The sequence below is a fragment of the Arachis ipaensis genome, chromosome B2, assembly GCF_059453495.1.
Source record: "Arachis ipaensis isolate K30076 ecotype BB chromosome B2, ASM5945349v1, whole genome shotgun sequence".
Taxonomy (NCBI): Eukaryota; Viridiplantae; Streptophyta; class Magnoliopsida; order Fabales; family Fabaceae; genus Arachis; species Arachis ipaensis.
In genome coordinates, this window is record NC_142437.1 from 38,916,082 (window position 1) to 38,930,045 (window position 13,964).

Consider the following 13,964-nt stretch of genomic DNA (forward strand, 5'->3'; position numbering starts at 1 on the left):
GCTTGTAGGGCCTCAATTTGTCTCCCCTGACCGTGATCCTCTTCTTTGTTCTCTGGTGTTCAATTTCAGCATGCTCTAATGATAGTATGTTGCTGACAGTGTAGTAATCCTCGGTTTTTTGATTTGCCCCCAACTGTTGATATATCAGTTGCACTTTGTCACCTTTGGAAAGCCCCTCTGTTGGAATCTTTCTATTCTTCCAGCCCCTTTTTGCTTTGTTTCTGCGTTTCATCTTTCCTTTTGTTGATCTTTCTTTTCTGGCCATAGGCTTTCCTTGGGGGCTTCTCTTTCCAGTGGCTAATACTCTACTATCCTCTTTTGGGGCTTTTTCATCAGTCTGCACATTCCTTAGCATTGGGATGTTGCTGTGACTCTCCTGGACACTCTTCATATAGTCTTTCTTCTCCTTGTTGAATTGTGCCTCTGGTAATACCTTCAGAGTGATGCTCTGGTCATGCATCCTTAGAGTTAATTCCCCTTCCTCTACGTCTATGATAGCTCTAGCAGTGGCCAAGAATGGCCTTCCCAGTATAACAGAGTCACCATCATCATCGTTTGATTCTAGAACCACAAAATCAGCAGGGTATATAAAACTATCCACCTTGACCAAGAGATTTTCAATTACACCCCTGGGGTATACCATTGACTTGTCTACCAGCTCCAGAGACATTTGTACTGGTTTGACCTCCTCTATATGTAGCTTTTTCATCAGGGAAGATGATATTAAGTTAATGCTTGCTCCGAGATCACACATTGCTTTAGTGATTGTCAATTTCCCAATGGTGCAAGGCAACAGGAAGCTCCCTGGGTCCTCAAGCTTGGGAGGAAGCCCCTTTTGAATCAAGGCCCTGCATTCCTCATCAATCATTATGGTTTCTTTCTCATCCCATCTTCTTTTCTTGTTGATAAGATCCTTCAGAAACTTGGAATATAGAGGCATTTGCTCAAGTGCTTCAGCTAAGGGAATGTTGATTTCCAGCTTCTTAAAAATCTCAAGGAATTTGTGGAAATGCTTGTCTTTAATCTCTTTGTTGAACCTTTGAGGGTAAGGCAGTGGGGGTGTGATGCTTTTTCCTATTTGCTGCTGCCCCTGAGCTACTTCCCTTGAGCTATGTGGCTGGTTGTTCTTCTCTTTGAGTTTCTCAGTGTCTTTGTTTGGCATCACATCTTGCTCCTTATCCTCATCTGCCTTTGTTTGATTCTCATCCTCTGTTGGTTCTTTGAAGTTTTCTGCTTGCTTCCTTGTAGTGTCATTGTTGCTTATCAATGTTCTCCCACTCCTCAATTGTATTGCCTTGCATTCTTCCTTGGGATTTGGAATTGTGTCACTGGGCAGTGAGTTTGAAGATCTCTCAACAGATACTTGCTTGGAGATTTGCCCCATCTGTCTCTCTAGGCTCTTTATAGAGGCTTCCTGATTCTTGGCTACCATTTCTTGGTGTTTCAACATTTTGTCTATCATGGCTTCCAAGTGAGTGATTCTTTGGGCTTCAGGTGATACTTGAGGTGGGTTATGAGATGTAGGTGGTGGATGGTAGGCACTTTGGTTGGTGGATTGGTTATTAGATTGGTATTGGTTGATGTTGGGGTAGTTGTTTTGAGGTTTTCTGAAGGGGTTTTGGTTAGTCTGCTGCTGGTTGTGATTTTGGTTGTTTCTTGGATTGTGTTGGTTTGAGTTCCTCTGCCATGGTTGTTGGTTTTGGGTGTGGTTATCTCCCCATCTGAGGTTTGGGTGGTTCTTCCAGGATGGATTGTATGTATCACCATACACTTCATTTGGTCCTTGGTTGTGTATATACTGAACTTGCTCTTGTTGTTGTTCTTCTTGAGTTTCTTCACTCTGTGCCCATGTGGTTGATGGTTGGCTAGTGTTGACTGCTGCAACTTGGAGATTATCAATCCTCTTGGCCATTTGCTCAAATTGTTGTTGAATTTGCTGCTGCATCATCTTGTTTTGAGCTAGGATTGAATCCACTCCTTCTAGCTCCATTACTCCTCTTCTTTGTGATGGTTGGCGGCTTCTTTGATGAGCAAAGAAATATTGGTTGTTGGCCACCATATCCACAAGATTCTGAGCTTCCTCAGCAGTTTTCATTAGTTGTAATGAACCTCCAGCAGAATGATCGAATGCCTCCTGAGATTTCAATGTCAGGCCTTCATAGAAATTTTGCAGCACGTCTCATTCATTGAACATCTCTGGAGGACACTTTCTGATTAAGGCTTTGTACCTCTCCCATGCTTCATACAAGGATTCAGCATCTAATTGTGTGAATGTCTGCACCTCGGTTTTCAGCCTGATGACTCTTTGGGGTGTATAGAATTTAGCTAGAAATTTAGTCACCAAGTCATCCCAACTAGTGATACTTCCTTGGGGAAAAGTTTCAAGCCATTGTGCAGCCTTATCCCTTAATGAGAACGGGAACAGCAGAAGCTTGTAAGTTTCAGGATTCACGCCATTGGATTTGACAGTGTCACAGATCCTTAAGAAGGTAGATAGATGTTGATTTGGATCCTCCAATGGTCCTCCCCCAAATGAGCAATTGTTCTGGACCAATGTGATGAGTTGTGGCTTCAGTTCAAAGTTATTTGCATTGACATTAGGGGTGAGAATGCTGCTTCCACAATGTCTAGCATTTGCAAAGGTATAGGAAGCCAATACTCTCCTCTGTTGTGGTTGATTGTTGACTCCTCCTTCTGGATTAGATGTATCTCCTTCCATCTCGTGGAATTCTTCGTCTGATTCCTCTTCTCCAACAATACTTTTCCCTCTTTCAGCTCTTCTTAACCTCCTGAGAGTTCTTTCGTCTTGTTCATGAAAATTAGGTATGGCTCTTCTTGTACCTGACATACAAGCAGAACATAAGAGCACACAACCAGTTACACTTCAATCTACTGCTAGAATGAAGTTTTAGTTAGCTTAAGCAAAAATTCAAACAGTTAGTGGGTTAGTCAAAATTAAAGAAAAAGTGCTTGATCTAGATTACCACCTCGCTTAATCATTGTCAATCTAATCAATCCCCGGCAACGGCGCCAAAAACTTGATGAGATATTTTGATGAGAAACGAATCTCTCACAAAACATCACAAAACTAACCGGCAAGTGTACCAGGTCGTATCAAGTAATAAAAACTCACGGGAGTGAGGTCGATCCCACAGGGATTGAAGGATTGAGCAATTTTAGTTTAGTGGTTGATTTAGTCAAGCGAATCAAGATTTGGTTGATGATTGTGTGACTTGCAGAATGTAAATTGCATTGAAGTAAAGAGAACAAGAAATAAATTGCTGAAACTTAAAGAACAAGAAATTAAATGGCAGAAACTTAAAGTGCAAGAAATGTAAATTGCGGAATCTTAAAGTGCAAGGAATATAAATTGCTTGAAATGTAAAGGGAATTGGGGAATGGATTTGCAGAATTTAAACAAAGAAAAACTAAATTGCATCAAACAGAAGAGGGAAAGGGAATTTGGATTGAACCGGATCTTGAAGCAGTAAAGTAAATGAACAGAAAAAGCAATAAACAGGGAATTGAAATGAAAAATTCAGATCTCAGGACCCAGAGACTAGAAAACCAAGTCTAGATCTCAATGCCTTCCTAGATCCAACAAGAACAATAGCAAGGAAATTGTAAATTGCAAAGAAAAGAGATGAAGAACAATGAACCGGAAATGAAATTCAATTAACAGTAAAGTAAAGAAACAGAGAGATCCAAGATTGAGATTGAAACAGAATTTCTTCAATTCTCCAATCCAAGATCCAAGATAAAATTAAAATGAAATTGTAAGTAAAAGGAAACAAAGAAATTCAAGTTTACTCAGTAACAAAAGCTTCCCAAAAACTATTATGAAAATTCTAAAAGGAAAGCTCTCCTAATAACTTGAATTCTATCCTATTTATACACTTTCCAAAATGATCTTCAAGCCTTGAGTTGGGCCTTTGTTCTTGGTGGAATTGGGTTGAAAGAGGCCTTGGTTGATTGCTCTTGAAGTTTGAAGAAGAACCGAAGTGAACCAATTGAACCGGTTTTGAAGTTAGCCAAAGTTGGTCCCAACGTTAAGGCCAAAGTTAGGGGTCTAACTTTGACCCCAACTTTTCATAGCAGCAAGCATGATTTTCTGGTTTGGACGTTGGTGCCAACGTTAGGGGTCTAACTTTGACCCTAACGTTGGCCTTGCTTAGTGCTAGTGGTGCCAACGTTAGCCTCCAAGTTAGGGGGCTAACGTTGGCGCAAACGTTGGTGCCCCTCCCTTTGTGATTCATGTGCCAACGTTAGCCTCCAAGTTAGGGGGCTAACGTTGGCGCAAACGTTGGCCTTCTCCCACTTAATAACTCATGTGCCAACGTTAGCCTCCAAGTTAGGGGGCTAACGTTGGCGCAAACGTTGGCTTGCCCAGGGATGAATTTCAAGTTCCAACGTTAGCCTCCAAGTTAGGGGGCTAACGTTGGAGCTAACGTTGGCCTCTTCCTTGCAATGTCATGTGCCAACGTTAGCCTCCAAGTTAGGGGGCTAACGTTGGCTCAAACGTGGGGAGCCCAGGGGGTACTTCATGCCCAACGTTAGCCTCCAAGTTAGGGGGCTAACGTTGGGGCTAACTTCATGCCTCCAAGATCAACTTCCATTCTTCACTTCTAGCCATTCCTCTTTGCTTCAACCTTTCTCCAAGCTTTCTTCACCTATCATTAATCAACCAAACTAATCAAAGCTATGCTCAAAATCATGAGATATTCATTCTTTCATAGTATGCAACAAATATAGCACAAAACCTCATGAAATGGCATGAATTCACATATGGTTGGTTCAATCAAGGGAAACATGAAAATCTACTCAATTAGCTTGCTTGTAGCTCAAGAAAGTGCATAATTCTAATGAAAACTAAAGAAAAAGACTAGCTAAAATAGGCTATGATGACTTGTCATCAGTAGCCAATTTGTGTCTTAAGTTTCTTGATGGCAGCATCTTGATTCTGCATATTGGACCGCACTTCCTCTCGGAACATTTTACTGTCTTGAACTTCTTTGCATATACGTTTAAGTAGAGTCTCAATCCTTGAGAGTCTATCTTCGGATGATGGTGAATTGAGATTGGAGGGATGAGAAGGGCCATTTTGGTTTTGATATGGATGTTGAGAGGTGTTGTTAGGTGGGTGCTGATATGATCTCTGTGTGGAATGTTGGTGAGCTGCATTGTTGTTGGGGTTGTGACATCTCTGATCTTGGCCTTGATCTTGTTGATTTCCCCACCCAAAGTTTGGGTGGTTCCTCCAACCAGGATTATAAATTTTGGAGTATGGATCATGGGTCTGCCTATGTGAGTTTCCAATGTAGTTGGCTTGTTCCTGATCATCCTTTGCCTCTGCATTCACTCCTTCTTGAGCTGCTGATGAGGTAGTGATTGCTGCTACTTGGTTCCTTTCCATCTTCTTGGTAAGGTCAGCCAGCTGCTTAGTGATCATCTTGTTTTGAGCCAGCAGTGCATCCACCTTGTTTAGCTCCATCACTCCTCTAGTGTTGCCTCTTTCAGAAGCATAGAAGTAGTCATTCTTAGCTACAGTCTCAATGACATCTATGGCTTCTTCAATGGTCTTCTTCTTGTTCAGAGACCCCCCAGATGAGTGGTCTACTGCCTTCTTTGATTCATAAGAAAGACCTTCATAGAAAATGTGTAATTGCACCCATTCATTGAACATATCTGGCGGGCACCTTCTTGTCAAGTCCTTAAACCTCTCCCATGCTTCATAGAGAGTTTCACCATCTTGTTGCCTGAAGGTTTGTACCTCAGCTCTCAACCTGTTGATTCTTTGAGGAGGATAGAATCTTGCCAAGAATTTGTTCACCACATCTTCCCAGGTTGTTAAACTCTCCTTCGGGAAAGATTCTAGCCATTTAGATGCTTTGTCCTTTAGTGAAAAGGGGAACAAAAGCAATCTATAGGTGTCAGGATGAACACCATTAGACTTCACAGTATCACATATCCTCAGGAAGGTGGTTAGATGTTGATTGGGATCTTCTTGGACACTTCCTTCGAATGAACAATTGTTCTGAACAAGGGTGATGAGCTGTGGCTTTAGTTCAAAGTTATTGGCATGTATGGTTGGTTTTTGGATGCTACTTCCACAGTTTCCTGGGTTTGGATTTATATAAGAGCCTAAAACTCTTCTCTCTTGTCCAGCATGATTCACTGGACCTTCTCTGCCATGGTTGTGAGCCTCTTCTTCATGATGGTTCTCCATATTCTCATCCATGTCTGGTTCAAAATACTCCTCTTCCTCAGCACTAACGACTCTCTTTCCTCTTGCTTCCCTCCTTAATCTAAGGAAGGTCCTCTCAGGTTCAGAATCAAAGGAAGTTGAAGCCCCGTTTCTTCTACCTGTCATACAACCAACAGAGCAAAAAGCAAGAGAGAAGTTCAATGGAGTTTACTCTGGTTAGGAATGATGTTAGGGTGAGTGATGCAATATATCAAATAGTTAGTGGGTTAGTGAACTGAATTGTAAAAAAATTAAATATAACACCACAACGGGTAAGGGGTAAAGGGAAGAAAATAACTAAAACTGAAAGTAAATCACTCAAATTAAATTAAATCAAACAAAAGAAAATTGCTCAATCTAGTTATCCACCAATTTAATCATTGTTGATACAAAATCAATCCCCGGCAACGGCCCCATAAACTTAATGAACGGAAACTTGTCTCTCAACAAATTTCCCTTCGGCAAGTATACCGAATTGTCGTCAAGTAATAACTCACAAAAGAGTGAGGTCGAATCCCACAGGGATTGATTGGTCAAGCAACTTTAATCAGAGGAATGTTCTAGTTGAGCTAAGTAGAAATTGAGTTGATATTTGCAGAAACGTAAATGGCGGGAAAGTAAATAACAGAAAGTGTAAATGCTGGAAATAAAGAGCAAAATATAAATGGCGGAAAGTAAATTGCAGAATCTTAAATGGGAATTTGGGGAAATGAACATAAAAGTAAATGGCAGAAAGTAAAGAGAATGGGTAAGATCAGAAATGAGGGATTCATTGGGCTCAGGAGATGTTGTATTCTCCGGATCAAGTTCATTTTCATCTCTTCCTCAATCAATGCATTCATTGATCTCCTTGGCAATCTTAAGTGATTGGATTCCAATTCCTTGGCAACCCAATCTCTCAAATCTTGATCAATAGCCAATTCCTTGGTCTAATTGCTCATGAAAAGAGATAAAGTATGGTCACTGATTATACCACATGTATTCCCAAATCAAAGTGTTGGTAGGATTATATGTCACTATATCCAGCCAAACCCCAATTTGGTCCAATATGAGAAAGCATTTCTAGCATGATCTCTTCATTTCTCTTCCAAGGTTCCGAAGAGATCTAAGTATGAATAGCTTCTTTTCCAAGACAACTACCCAATAGGATGAAGATTGAAAGCTTTCTAGTAAAATCAAGAGAAAAGAAAGAAGAAGAATAATGAAAACTATTATTGATCCATCAAATTACAACAGAGCTCCCTAACCCAATGAAAGGGGTTTAGCTGTTTATAGCTCTGGAAATGGAAAGCATAAATGAAAAGTACATTTTCAAAATAAAACTAGAAGTTGCAGAGAAAGTAAAATATACAGAGTGTAGTTCTCCAAAATGCCAAAAGCTCCCTACTAGTTCAAAACTACTCCTATATATACTACTCTTCTGATCTTCTAGTTGGCTCTTCAAGTCTTGGATATGGGCCTTTGGATCTTTAGTTGAAGCAGTTACAGTCTTCAATGGGCTCAGCTTTGCTTGTAGAAAAAGTGTGAGTTAGGCATGGACGTTAGTTAGGACGTTAGTGGTGTTAACGTTAAGTGAAAATGTGGGTTCGAGAACGTTAGTGACGATCACCTTTTTCACTAATGTTCCAAGCCAAAAATGATCCACGTTAACTTCAACGTTAGTGGCACTAACGTGACCACTAACGTTGCCTCTTGGTCCTTCGCAAACGTTATTGGCATTCACCTTTTCCAATAACGTTGCTTATTGCCCCTTTTCCCCACGTTAGTATAACTAACGTGACCCTTAACGTGGGCATGCCTAAGCTTCGAGAGCGTTAGTGACACTTACCTTTGTCGCTAATGCTTCAAATGCCCCTTCTTCCCACGTTAGTGCCTCACGTTAATTGCATTAACGTGACCACTAACGTGGTGGTGATTGCCATCTCCAACGTTAGTGACAAAGGTGAGTGTCACTAACGTTGGCCCATCATTTCTTTCCTCCACGTTAGCTTCCACGTTGATGTAATTAACATGGCAACTAACGTGGGCAATATTGGCTTAGTCCAACGTTAGTGACAAAGGTGAGTGTCACTAACGTTGGCGATTCCTTGCTCCTCCCACGTTAGAGTTCACGTTAATGTAATTAACGTGACTCTTAATGTGGCCAATTGTGCCCTTTTGGAACGTTAGTGGTATTCACTTTTACTACTAACGTTGGAGCTTCCCTTTTCCTCCACGTTAGCTTCCACATTTATGTAATTAATGTGGCCACTAACGTGGGCTATGATGGCTTTCGAAGGCGTTATTGGTGATCACTTTTTCCATTAACGTTGCAAGCTAGCTCCCATTCCACGTTAGTTAGACTAACGTGGCTACTAACGTGGCTCTTCCTTGCTTCCTTTGTCCTGAAATCAAGCAAATAAAGTGCATCAAAGCTTGGTTCTAAATCATGAGATCATGCATAATTCTCATAAAATCATGTAAAGTTCACAATGTTTGCTTGAATCAAGATGTAAGTGAATTTCTACCCAAAACTTGCTTATTTACTAAGAAAATGCATGAAACTACCCTAAAACAGTAAAGAAAAGGTCAGTAAAACTGGCCAAAATGCCCTGGCATCATGCACCCTCTTCTGACTTCTGTGAAAAAGCATCTCAATTCCTGCAATTGGAGCAAACAACTTTGAGCTTAAGCTTCAATTAGTTTCTCTAATGCAGCAGAATTGCAAGCATCATGGACTTTCATTAGAAGATCCTCATCAATTTTTAGCTGAATTCTAGCAAATCTATTACACTGTTAAAACCCATGGGGTTGACCCTGAGGTCTACAGACTTATGCTCTTCCCTTTTGCTGTAAGAGACAGAGCTAGGACATGGTTGGACTCACAACCTAAAGAAAGCCTGAACTCTTGGGAAAAGTTAGTCAATGCCTTCTTGTCAAAGTTCTTTCCACCTCAAAAATTGAGTAAGCTTAGAGTGGAAGTCTAGACCTTCAGACAGAAGGAAGGCGAATCCCTCTATGAAGCTTAGGAAAGATACAAGCAATTGATCAGAAGGTGTCTTTCTGCCATGCTTTCAGAATGGAGCATCATATGCATATTCTATAATGGTCTGTCTGAACTGTCCAAGATGTTATTGGACAACTCTGCTGGTGGATCTCTTCATCTGAAGAAGATGCCTGAAGAAGCCCAGGAACTCATTGAAATGGTTGCAAATAACCAATTCATGTACACTTCTGAAAGGAATCCTGTGAATAATGGGACAACTCAGAAGAAAGGAGTTTTGGAGATTGATACTCTAAATGCCATATTGGCTCAGAATAAAATATTGACTCAGCAAGTCAATATGATTTCTCAGAGTCTGACTGGAATGCAAGCTGCATCCGGCAGTACTAAGGAAGCCTCCTCTAAGGAGAAGCCTATGACCTTGAGAATCCTGGAATGGAAGAAGTGAATTACATGGGAAAATCCTATGGAAACACTTACAATCCTTCATGGAGGAATCATCCTAATCTCTTATGGAAGGATCAACAGAAGCCTAATCAAGGCTTCAATAATAATAATGGTGGGAGAACACGGTTCGGCAATAGCAAACCTTTTCCATCATCTTCTCAGCAATAAACAGAGAATTCTAAGCAGAGCCACTCTGACTTAGCAACTGTAGTCTCTGATCTATCTAAGACCACTCTTAGTTTCATGACTGAAGCAAGGTCCTCCATTAGAAATTTGGAGGTGCAAGTGGGTCAGCTGAGTAAGAGAGTTACTGAACTCCCTCCAAGTACTCTCCCAAGTAATACAGAAGAGAATCCAAAAAGAGAATGCAAGGCCATAAACACGTCCAACATGGCCGAACCTAGAGAGGAGGAAGAGGCAGTGATTTCCAGTGAGGAAGACTTCAATGGATGTCCACTGGCCTCCAAGGAGTTCCCCAATGAGGAACCAGAGGAATCTGAGGCTCATACAGAGACCATAGAGATTCTACTAAACTTACTATTGCCATTCATGAGCTCTGATGAGTATTCTTCCTCTGAAGAGGAAGAAGATATTATTGAAGAGCAAGTTGCTCAGTATCTAGGAGAAATCATGAAGCTGAATGCTAAGTTATTTGGTAATGAGACTTGGGAGGATGAACCTCCATTGCTCATCAACGAACTGAATGATCTGGTTCAACTGAAATTACCTCAGAAGAAACAGGATCCTAGAAAGTTCTTAATACCTTGTACCATAGGCACCATGACCTTTAAGAAGGCTCTGTGTGACCTGGGGTCAAGTATAAACCTCATGCCCCTCTCTGTAATAGAGAAACTAGGGATTTTTGAGGTACAAGCTACAAGAATCTCACTAGAGATGGCAAACAATTCATGGAAACAGGCTTATGGACTCGTAGAGGATGTCTTGGTGAAGGTTGAAGGCCAGTACATCCCTGCTAATTTCATAATCCTAGACATTGGAAAGGATGAGGATGAATCCATCATCCTAGGAAGACCCTTCCTAGCCACAGCAAGAGCTGTGATTGATGTCGACAGAAGAGAGCTAGTCCTTCAATTGAATGAGGACTACCTTGTGTTTAAGGTTCAAAGATCTTCTTCTGTAACCATGGAGAGGAAGCATGAAAAGCTTTTCTCAAACAGAGCCCCCACATTTAACTTCTAAGTTTGGTGTTGGGAGGCCACCGCTAAGCTCTGAATCTCTCTGAGGCTCTCTAAGAGCTCACTGTCAAGCTATTGACATTAAAGAAGCGCTTATTGGGAGGAAACCTAATGTTATTTAATTATATTTATATATTTGTTTTCCATTGTTATTTTATGTTTTCTTTAGGTTGATGATTGGTGCACGAATTGTGAATCACACTTTTCACAACTCGTACCACTAACCAGCAAGTGCACTGGGTCGTCCAAGTAATACCTTACGTGAGTAAGGGTCGAATCCCACGGAGATTGTTGGTTTGAAGCAATCTATGGTTATCTTGCAATTCTTAGTCAAGAAGTCAATTGCATTTATTAGTTGAATTGCGAATAAACAAGAGAGCATGAGTTAAAGGTTACTTGTTATGCAGTAATGGAGAATATGTTGGAGTTTTGGAGATGCTTTGTCTTCTGAATCTCTGCTTTCCTTTGTCCTCTGATTCACGCACGTACGTCCTTCTATGGCAAGCTGTGTGTTAGGGCATCACCGTTGTCAATGGTTACATCCCCTCCTCTTGTGAAAATGGTCCAAATGCTCTGTCACAGCACGGCTAATCATCTGAGGTTCCCGATCATGCTGGAATAGGATTCACCCTCCTTTTGCGTCTGTCACTACGCCCAGCACTCGCGAGTTTGAAGCTCGTCACAGTCATTCAATCCCTGAATCCTACTCGGAATACCACAGACAAGGTTTAGACTTTCCGGATTCTCATGAATGCCGCCATCAATCTAGCTTATACCACGGAGATTCTGATTAAGGAATCTAAGAGATATTCATTCAATCTGATGTAGAACGGAGGTGATTGTTAGACACACGTTCATGGATTGAGGAAGGTGATGAGTGTCACTGATCATCACCTTCTCCATAGTTAGGCGCGAATGGATATCTTAGATAGGAACACGCATGTTTGAATGGAAAACAGAAATACTTGCATTAATTCATCGAGACACAGCAGAGCTCCTCACCCCCAACAATGGAGTTTAGAGACTCATGCCATCAAAGAGTACAAAGTTCAGATCTAAAATGTCATGAGATACAAAATAAGTCTCTAAAAGTTGTTTAAATACTAAACTAGTAGCCTATGTTTACAAAAAATGAGTAAACTATGATGGGTGGTGCAGAGATCCACTTCTGGGGCCCACTTGGTGTGTGCTGGGACTGAGACTTAAACAATTCACGTGCATAAGGCTGTTTTGGGCGTTCAACGCCAGGTTTGGATCCATTTCTGGCGTTGAACTCCAACTTTTAATCCTTTTCTAGCGCTGGACGCCAGAATTGGGCAGAGAACTGGCGTTGAACGCCAGTTTACGTCATCTATCCTTGAGCAAATTATGAACTATTATATATTTCTGGAAAGCCCTGGATGTCTACTTTCCAACGCAATTAGAAGCGCGCCAATTTGAGTTCTGTAGCTCCAGAAAATCAACTTTGAGTACAGGGAGGTCAGAATCCAACAGCATCAGCAGTCCTTTTTCAGCCTGAATCAGATTTTTGCTCAGCTCCCTCAATTTCAGCCAGAAAAATACCTGAAATTACAAAAAAACACACAACTCATAGTAAAGTCCAGAAATATAAATTTTTCCTAAAAACTAATGGAAATAAACTAAAAACTAACTAGAATATACTAAAAACTATATGAAATTAACCCCAAAAAGCGTATAAAATATCCGCTCATCACAACACCAAACTTAAACTGTTGCTTGTCCTCAAGCAACTAGACAAATAAAATAGAAGACTAATGGGTTGAGAAGCAATAATATCTCAGAGTTTTTGAGTGAAGCTCAGATTTTAATTAGATGAGTGGGACTAGTAGCTTTTTGCTTCTGAACAGTTTTGGCATCTCACTTTATCCATTGAAGCTCAGAGTGATTGGCATCTATAGGAACTTAGAATTCAGATAGTGTTATTAATTCTCCTATTTCAGTATGATGATTCTTGAACACAGCTATTTCATGAGTCTTGGCCGTGGCCCTAAGCACTTTGTTTTCCAGTATTACCACCGGATACATAAATGCCACAGACACATAATTGGGTGAACCTTTTAGATTGTGACTCAGCTTTGCTAAAGTCCCCAATTAGAGGTGTCCAGAGTTCTTAAGCACACTCTTCTTTCTGCTTTGGACCTTGACTTTAACCGCTCAGTCTCAAGTTTTCACTTGACACCTTCACGCCACAAGCACATGGTTTGGGACAGCTCGGTTTAGCCGCTTAGGCCAGGATTTTATTCCCTTAGGCCCTCCTATCCACTGATGCTCAAAGCCTTGGGATCCTTTTTGTTACCCTTGCCTTTTGGTTTTAAGGGCTATTGGCTTTTTTTTTTTTTGCTGCTTTTTCTTGCTTTAAGAATCATTTTTATGATTTTTCAGATTATCAATAACATGTCTCATGTTCATCATTCTTTCAAGAGCCAACATATTTAACAGTCTTAAACAACAAATTCAAAAGACATATGCACTGTTCAAGCATTCATTCAGAAGACAGAAAGTATTGCCACCACATGTAACTAATTAGAATTTCTCTTATTAAAACTCGAAATTTTATTGCCTCTTATTCAAAAGATCTACTATTTTATTCATGTTTACTGATGATGAGAAAAATAAACTATGGCTTAATTGGAGATAAAATCAAAATAGATACTAATTACTACTATATGACTCCTAAGGTGAACTTCTATAATGCCACTATCACAGAGTTAAAGCAGAAATTGGAATTTAACAACCTTTGTTCTGGGAAGTGGGTGTTCCTCTTATCCGTGGGGTGCTTGGTCCTTCAAGAGATAACTTCTGGCGCTTCAATTCCCTTAAGTCACGCCCTTGCTCCTCTTGTTCTTTAAACATATAGGTAAGAATTTGACTGTGTTCTTTCTGTTCTTTTATTATTTGTTCCATAGCTTCCCGTATCTTGGTAACAGACGTCTCAAGATACTCCCAGTATTCAGATTGAGGGATTTCTGGGAGAAATTCCTGTGTTTTCTTCTTGGTGGGATCATCCTGTGCTTGTTATTTTTCCATTGATGCTTTGGTGATTGGTTTCTCAACTGAGATATACTCAGTTATT

At 40.6% G+C, this 13,964-nt stretch overlaps 1 non-coding gene across 1 annotated transcript; it reads left to right on the forward strand.

Annotated features, from left to right (window-relative positions):
• Nucleotides 1-5,678: 5,678 nt before the first annotated feature.
• LOC148573660 (small nucleolar RNA R71) lies at nucleotides 5,679-5,785 on the forward strand. Its single transcript, XR_015905871.1, has one exon. It is a non-coding gene; the product is annotated as a small nucleolar RNA R71 (small nucleolar RNA).
• Nucleotides 5,786-13,964: the final 8,179 nt, after the last annotated feature.